Consider the following 7775-nt stretch of genomic DNA (forward strand, 5'->3'; position numbering starts at 1 on the left):
TACTGGATCGATCAATCCCTCCAGTGACTTGGAGAATTAATGGCCACAAAGGGTATGCAACAAAAGTGAAGAAAAACTCGCCAAAATGTCGAAAGTGGAAAGAATCAGCAACTTCGTTTATCTTCTTAGGATTACTTCATCAATCAAGTCAAGAAAAACTCGTCAAAACTGCTTAGGATTAAACTGGGTTGCCTGAACACCAGTCAAGCCATGAACTACCAACGCGTCTCCTAACCAACTTCAGTGATGATCCTCACTGTTACAATCTGATAAATACTGATGAATATGAACTTATGGTTTCTACTTATGAAAGATCTGTTACAAGTTCAAGAACTATGCAGGAATGTCATAGCCCATAGTCGGCCATTGTTGACAAGATTAGGCAGATCCTAGCTACTGCTGTGGTCATTAACCTCTCAATATGTCTTCATTTGGGTTTTCAAACAAGAATCAAGAAAACTGGTTTGGGGAATAGCTTTACTGACAATTCCCACTTCCAATGGAGATTTATCAAATTTTTATAAAAATATTATCAAATTTTTAATCAAGCAAAATAAAAGATTCACTAGTTGAATCGATCACAGTCATAGAACAAATCAAATCCTTTATTTCTTTCGAGTGGATATACATCTTTTTCATTTTTGGACCAATGAGTATTTTACCCGTAATGTAAAATTTTAAAAGAAAAAGAAGAAACGTAATGCAAATGACAGTTTTTCATATTAATAGTCTTGGTAAGAAAGAAAGAGAGAGCTCACCACCAAAACATAATGGGTTATTGAATCCCATCAAGCTTACTAGGTTCTTAAACGAAAAATCATTTAGAACTTGTTAACAAGTTAATTTTAACTTTAGATGCAAATAACATATGCAATATCATATGATTTTTTTGTTAGATTTGTTGTAGTCCTTGTTCACTCGATCATAATCCCATTCTGGGTTTGTTGGATTAATTTGGTGTATTCTAATTATATTTTTCCATAAATATACTTATATAATTAATTAAAATTAATTTTGTTAGTGGGTTCACAACAACCATTATTTTCTCCTTATTCTATCCATTACTTTAACTAGTCTAATGTTGTCAATGTTCTCTATTTAAGAGAAATAACACTAAAATGGTTCAATCAAGGAAGAATTATGTTCCAATTAAAGTTTCCAATTTCAAATTTAGCCTGTGACTATAGTATCGGATTTTAACTACTCTTCTCTCTTCTTCTATCTTTCTTCTCCTTCTCATTTTGTCATTCTCTTATACATCTTTCACTCTTCTCTATTTAAAATTAAATGGCTTCCTATTCTTCCAATCAGAATGCTTCTTCCTCTCTTTCATCTACGCTTTCTTACAAGCATAACTTCCTTGGTTGTTGTAAAGCTTATTTATACAAATTACAAAATTTCTAAAAGAATCGAACCAATTGACGAATATCCTCATCAGCAAAGATCTACTTGGCCACGTTGACCGTCCCTCTCCTTCTCCTCCTGATTACTAACTCAATGACAATGATTCACTGGTTCTTGACCCAACAATCACCAAATAGGAGTAGAAGGATCGTCTCCTCGTGAGTTGGCTCCAAGAGACCATGTCTGAATCGTGTTGTAATCATGTTCTCTACTTAAAGACTGCCCATGAGGTATGGAAGAGGTGGGAAATACTCTAGGGTCATCCTTCAAATTCATATGAATATTTTTATGTGCTCAACTGCAATCTCTATGAAAAATGGATGATATTTCTCTTGTTGATTATCTTTCTAAATTTAATTCCATTTATGATCAATTATCTGCCATGATTAAATCCGTCACCGACACTAATAAGTCATTTTGGCTCTTACATAGTCCCAGCCCTTTTTATGATCATCTAATAACTATTGTAATGACATGACATCCCCCTTTCACTTTTGATGAATTTGTGCCTCTCATTTTTAGTCATCAACTATATTGAAAGGAATGAATAAGTTGGGGGTGTCATTGATGTAATTATCTTATAATTTTTCTCTCTTATTCACTCCTTCTAGGGTGAAGGGTATATTTGTAATACTTACACTTTTGGCATCTATAAATAAAGCTTAAGGGGGAGGGTTAGGCCACAAGTCCATAACCATATTCTTCCCCTTCTTTTCTTTTCCTCGCATGTTCTACTCTTCTCTCCTCTCTCTTGGGCCTCTCTTCTTCTTCTCTCTTCTCTCTTATTCTTTCTTCCTCTTCCTTCTCTTCTTTACCCAAGATTGTAATATATGGAATCCTGAAAATCAACAAACTATACCACAAGTCTTCCATTCCCATTGCTTTTCAACCTGCTTGAATTATTTGAAGTTCATGCAAAAAGATTTTTTGAAAAATTCGTGCACCCCACATCATTCCTCACATTCTTCTCATAACCTGAGACCTTGTCTTTATTTTAACTGCAATGCCTTTGATGCACTCCTAATGTTGTCCACTACCAAATTTATCAAAAATTAAATCACACTCCAACTATGTCTGGGGTGTAGTGTCACTCATAAAGGCTACCGTTGTAGTCACTATTTATTTTTCCCATTATCAATTTATATTTAATGTCATATAGACTTAGTTTATTTTGAATTTTTTGATAAAATATATTTTAATAAATTCATTTAAGTATAAATAAATTATTCAATTCAATCATTTAAAAAATATTATATGTCTGTAATTATTTTTTAATTTCATAAATTTAATCTATACATGTTATTTCATTTAAATTTCAATAAATGTGTACATTTTTGGACTATGATCATTACATTATTTTTAACTTAATAATAAGTTTTATAATTTATAGCACTAATGTTTACTTTAGAGTTTAAATGCTATCTTGCTAGTAATTTTGTTGATATAAAATCAATTTTATGTGTACCTTAGTGCTTAATTTGATTTTCTAAATTTTCATTTTTAAGTTAATATACAACATAATTTTTTATCAAAATTATTATTACATAAATATAAGTAAATTAATTTAATGTTTAAAATAAATTATTTTGTTTATTATATTAATAATATTTTTATGCTTGGAAATAAGGGAAATTTGTTATAAGTTTAAAAATGTTATTATGTAACATGCATTTTAAACATTTTTATGTTTTAAACTTGTTGCTAAAAGTATTAAGCTTTAATTTTACTTGAAACACTTTTAGTGTTAAATTTGCATGAATTACTTGTTTAAGCGAATTCTAAAATTTATCGCTAAAAATACCTTAATGAATATACTCAAGAATTTAAAAAATTTGCATATAAGAATGCATTTTTTGTAGACATTTTGAAATTCGATGGTACATTCGTTTCCCAGGAGTGGAAACGTTTCCTGGGAAACTCTTTTACCTGCAAATTTTAAATTCACTAGTAGAGGATGATCTATATCGGTGAATTTCTAATTCGATGGTAAATGTATTATTTTTATTAGTGAATTTTTAATTTACTGGTAAAGGTATTATTTTTACCAACGAATTTTTAAAGTTGCTGGTATAGTTATTTTCTTTAGTGAATTTTAATTCATTGGCAAAAGTATGTGTTTGTAGAAATTGAACATAAATAGAAGACTAATGTAAGGGATTCTCTTGCACGAGGAAGAACCTAAGGATTGACCATTTAATTATTCTAGGTCTCATTTTTTTGTGATTTTTGGGTGTAACGGAGATTAGGGTAGTTTATTTGTAATTGGATTCTACTTGTTTCCTCTATTATAAATAGAAGTTCATTATACTCAAATTACAACAAGTCAATCATTTTTTCACTTTTTAAAAAAATTAACATGGTATCAGAGCGGGTTCTGTGAGTTGACTCAGTTAATCCCCAAAGATAATATGATCTTTTTTCATCAATCATCTCTAGTAATTTAGGCTTATGTTCTCTCTTTTTTCTTTCTTTCCTATTGTAGTACCCATTTTGATCTTGTTGTTCGCACCTCCATAATGAACATTTCATATGTCAAAGTATATATTAACAGAAAGATTTTCGAGTCTACTTTTTAACTCAAAAATATTTTTTTTCAATCGCAATTTTCTACGAAAAGAACTCGATATTTGAAGCAACAAAGGTTTGAGTAGCAACAAAAGGCTTAAACTTTCAAGTCATTTTACACCATTAAGAATGAGACTTTATATGGAGAATTATATATCGAAAGAAAAATTTGTAAATCTATTTTTTTTCCTATCTAACCAAATATCAATCTGAGTTTTTTATAGGGAGATATCGATCTCGGAAGAGTCAATGGTCATACCAGCGAAAGAAGAAAGAGTACTTAGTTCAGCCAAATTAAAGAGTCTAAAATCTATCAAATTTTTTCTCTCAAAAGAAGTTTATTTGATGAATAAAATTTATAATTGAATGAAAGGTATCAAATTCTAGTTTCATAAGGATAAATGTGTATGTCATTTTGATCTATATTTAAGGAGATATTTGCATTGGATTTGGCAAGGGTCAAACTACAGAACAAAGAAAAATAGGAAGTCATAAAAGATTCAAGAATTAATCTTTTTATGTCAAATTATTTATCAATTTAAAGCTCTTTGAGTCGAGCTTCCTAAGAAACAAATCGTTTGTAATTCTGAACTATATTTATGGAGATATCGATATCAGAAGTACCAAATATTGGTTTTGCCAAAAAACTCTCTTTTTCCCTATTCTCTCCTATTATCTCTCTATGCCAATACGTGAATTGAGTTTCATTTTATCCTAAAATCCAGATTTTTAGCCAAATATCTTGTTTCGATGTTGCTTTCAAGTTTCTCATTTTGTTACTTGGTTGTGTATCTTCCGCATAGTTCTCCGAATAATGGTTACCCTAAAAAAATTATACGTGGTCAAATTTATTAAGTTTTACCATTATAGTCTTCCCTAGTTTCAACAAAAAACAATGTCACTTTGGAAGTATGAATGTTTCATAGTGGCCTCCTTCTATCTAAAGGTGTTTTTCTCTAGTATTTATTCAGTTTATCATTTTGTGTTTTTATCACTTCGGTACAATACCCTAGACCCTGCCTAAAAAGGATAAGAGTGTGCCCAATATCCAGCATGAGTCACGTCTTTTGTTTTTCACCCAAGAGGTGATTTGTGTTTGAGCTACTCTTAAAAATGATTAGTCTCTTTATTGTGCTTTAAATTTGGGCCATTTTTTTCCTTTGAAATTAAGTAGAGTGTGTTTCAGACTATGATCAAGTTTTACTAGTGTCAGAAGCTTTCTCATATGGTTAGGAGTTATTTTTTTCTCCCAAATCGTGTTTTGTCCAAGCTGGGGATAAAAAACTGGGTCTCTATGTTCTTTTTATCCCCAACTTGAGGGGGAGAAGTAGAATAAGTACAAGAAAAAAATATTTTGTTTCACATGTGGTGGTAATTTTTATGTGACCAAAATATTCAAAACAGGAAGAGCATAAAAAATGAAGCTTTTGCATATATTAAAAAATTTTAGGCAATGAAGACTGAAGACCAATAATCATTTTCATTGCAAGCTGAAGTTATAAACTCCAACTTGATGGAGAGCGTTGAAAAGCAAATATAGAAGAGTCTTACATGTCTGTAACGGTAAGAAGTCTTAGAGAGCCTATGCAAAGTAGGCGGATATGCTTTCTATCGAGGTTCCAAACAACAAGAAAACCTCAGAGATTTCTAAAAGGAAGTTGCTATGGAGTTGGGCTCAAAACCATCTCAAAATGACTAGTAAGTAAGAAGCCCTTTTTTCTAGCTAAACCCAAGATAGAGTCTCTAATCTATGTAAGACTATTCCTCAGCACTCCCTCTCATGTGTAAGCCATTTTTTATGGCTCTACACATGGAATGTTTGGGTGGAGGCCCACAAAGGAATACCAACTTTGATACTATATGAAGTTGGGTGCAAAACCCAACTGAAAATGACTAGTCAAGATTGGTTTTGTTAATAATAATTTGACTTGGGTAAGATTTTTGTGTTTATTAGAATCAACTGAGTTTATAGAACTTGGTCAGTTTACCACAGAGATTATCACCCATTACTTGGCTTCATTTATGCTTGTACCTGAACGAGTCCCATTCACTGGAGCAATCAGCCAATGGGTTTCATGATTTTGCGTAAATATCCAATTTCTACAAATGTTGAATCGATATGCAACTGATGTAATCAGGTTAAAGATTTCTTTCAAACTAAGGGTCGGTGCAGCAACTATGAACTCTGAATCCAAGGAAGCAGGTGTTGTTGAGCCTCAACGTTTAAGAAACTCGTCTCTTTTAAATTTTTTGAAGAGGGAGTACAATACGTGTATGTTGCCTTTTTAAGTACATATTGGAAGACAACTCAGTGACTGATCGATGCTACACAAACCTGGTTACTTCATGAACAACGTCATGCTGAAAAGAATTTAAAATTATACTTCACGACGGAATGGGACTAGGTGGAGCTATGGGGTGCCCAGGCTTCATTCCCCTTGGTGGAGCTTGTCCTCTAGCTACGGCGAACCCATGCACTAGCCACACCGTTCCCCCTGGTGGAGCGTTCTTGTGCTTCACGCCTCCTTAGCGGTAGCCGCCCCCTTCCCCATGGGGGAACTCGTCCTTCCACTTCGTTAAGCTTCCTCTCCCTATTGACGCACAAAGAAGGAGAATCATATAAACATCATAACAGAGTATGCCAAGTTCATGTTTCAGTTTACAAATTACCCAAATAAGTGGTCCGAATTAGATTATAAACGGCCAATAACTCTACAACAATTCTGAAAAGAAATTGTTAATCGGGTGTCTTGAATCCGATTACCCGACCCGAACCAATTACCCGGTTCGGATCCGCGTCAGGACCCGATTACGGGATAAAATCGGGAGCTCTCTGGATTTAGGGATTTTGAGGAGGAAGAGAGGTTTGAGAAGACGAGATTTAGGGATTCTCTGCGCAGAGAAAGAAGGGGTTCGTAGAGGGAGAAATCGGAGCTTGACTTTGTGTAGGAGCTCGGTTTTGTATGCTTGAAACCGCAAAGCTTCACCCCATTTCGTTTTAGTGGATTTTCGTCCCCTCCCATGGAGTAGGCTATCGTCGAACCACGTAAGATCGTTGCCTCTTGTGTTTTGCTGTTGATTTACTGTTATTTATGCCCATATTGCATTTTATATGTGGTTTGTATACTTCGTGGTGATTATACTCTCGGATTTATGGTTTATTATGCTTAGATTACGGTCTTCGTCGTAGCAATTGGTATCAGAGCGAGGTTTTCCGGCGACGGCGCCGGATTTCGATTTGTTTCTCTCTGTTTCTGCTGACAGGAAGAGATCTCTCTGTCACGAGCTTCCATTTGGTAGTTTCTGGAAGTGCCGAAAGGAGAAGAGAAAAAAAAAAATTGGGCACTATTCATGGTGTCTGACAGTGCTGATGAGGAAGAAAAAAAAAAAACTTTTTGGCACTGGTTGGTGGTGTCTGACAGTGCAGAGGAGGAAGAAATATTTTTTTGGCACTGGTTGGTGGTGTCTGACAGTGCCGAGGAGGAAGAAGAATTTGTTTTTTTTTTTTGGCACTTGTTGGTGGTTTCTATCAGTGCCGAGGAGGAAGAAAATTATTTTTTGGGGCATTGTTCGGTGTTGGATTCTGGAAGTGACAAGAGAGAAGAAACTCTGTTTATCAGAGAGGTCAGAGAGAAGATTTAAGCATCTGAGCATTTTTTGTGATCGAGGGTATTTCGATAATTATGACTACGAAGTATATATTAGAGAGATTTGATGGGCAGATGAGTTTCAGTTCGTGGCGCGTGAAGATGCATGCCTTGTTAGTACAGCAAGGACTCCACAGAGCATTGAATGGCAATGATAAG

The sequence above is a fragment of the Aristolochia californica genome, unplaced genomic scaffold (genome assembly GCF_029961685.1).
Source record: "Aristolochia californica isolate CCGP_79_NKW_82.1479 unplaced genomic scaffold, dmAriCali1.0.hap1 SCAF_1, whole genome shotgun sequence".
In the NCBI taxonomy this organism is placed as follows: domain Eukaryota; kingdom Viridiplantae; phylum Streptophyta; class Magnoliopsida; order Piperales; family Aristolochiaceae; genus Aristolochia; species Aristolochia californica.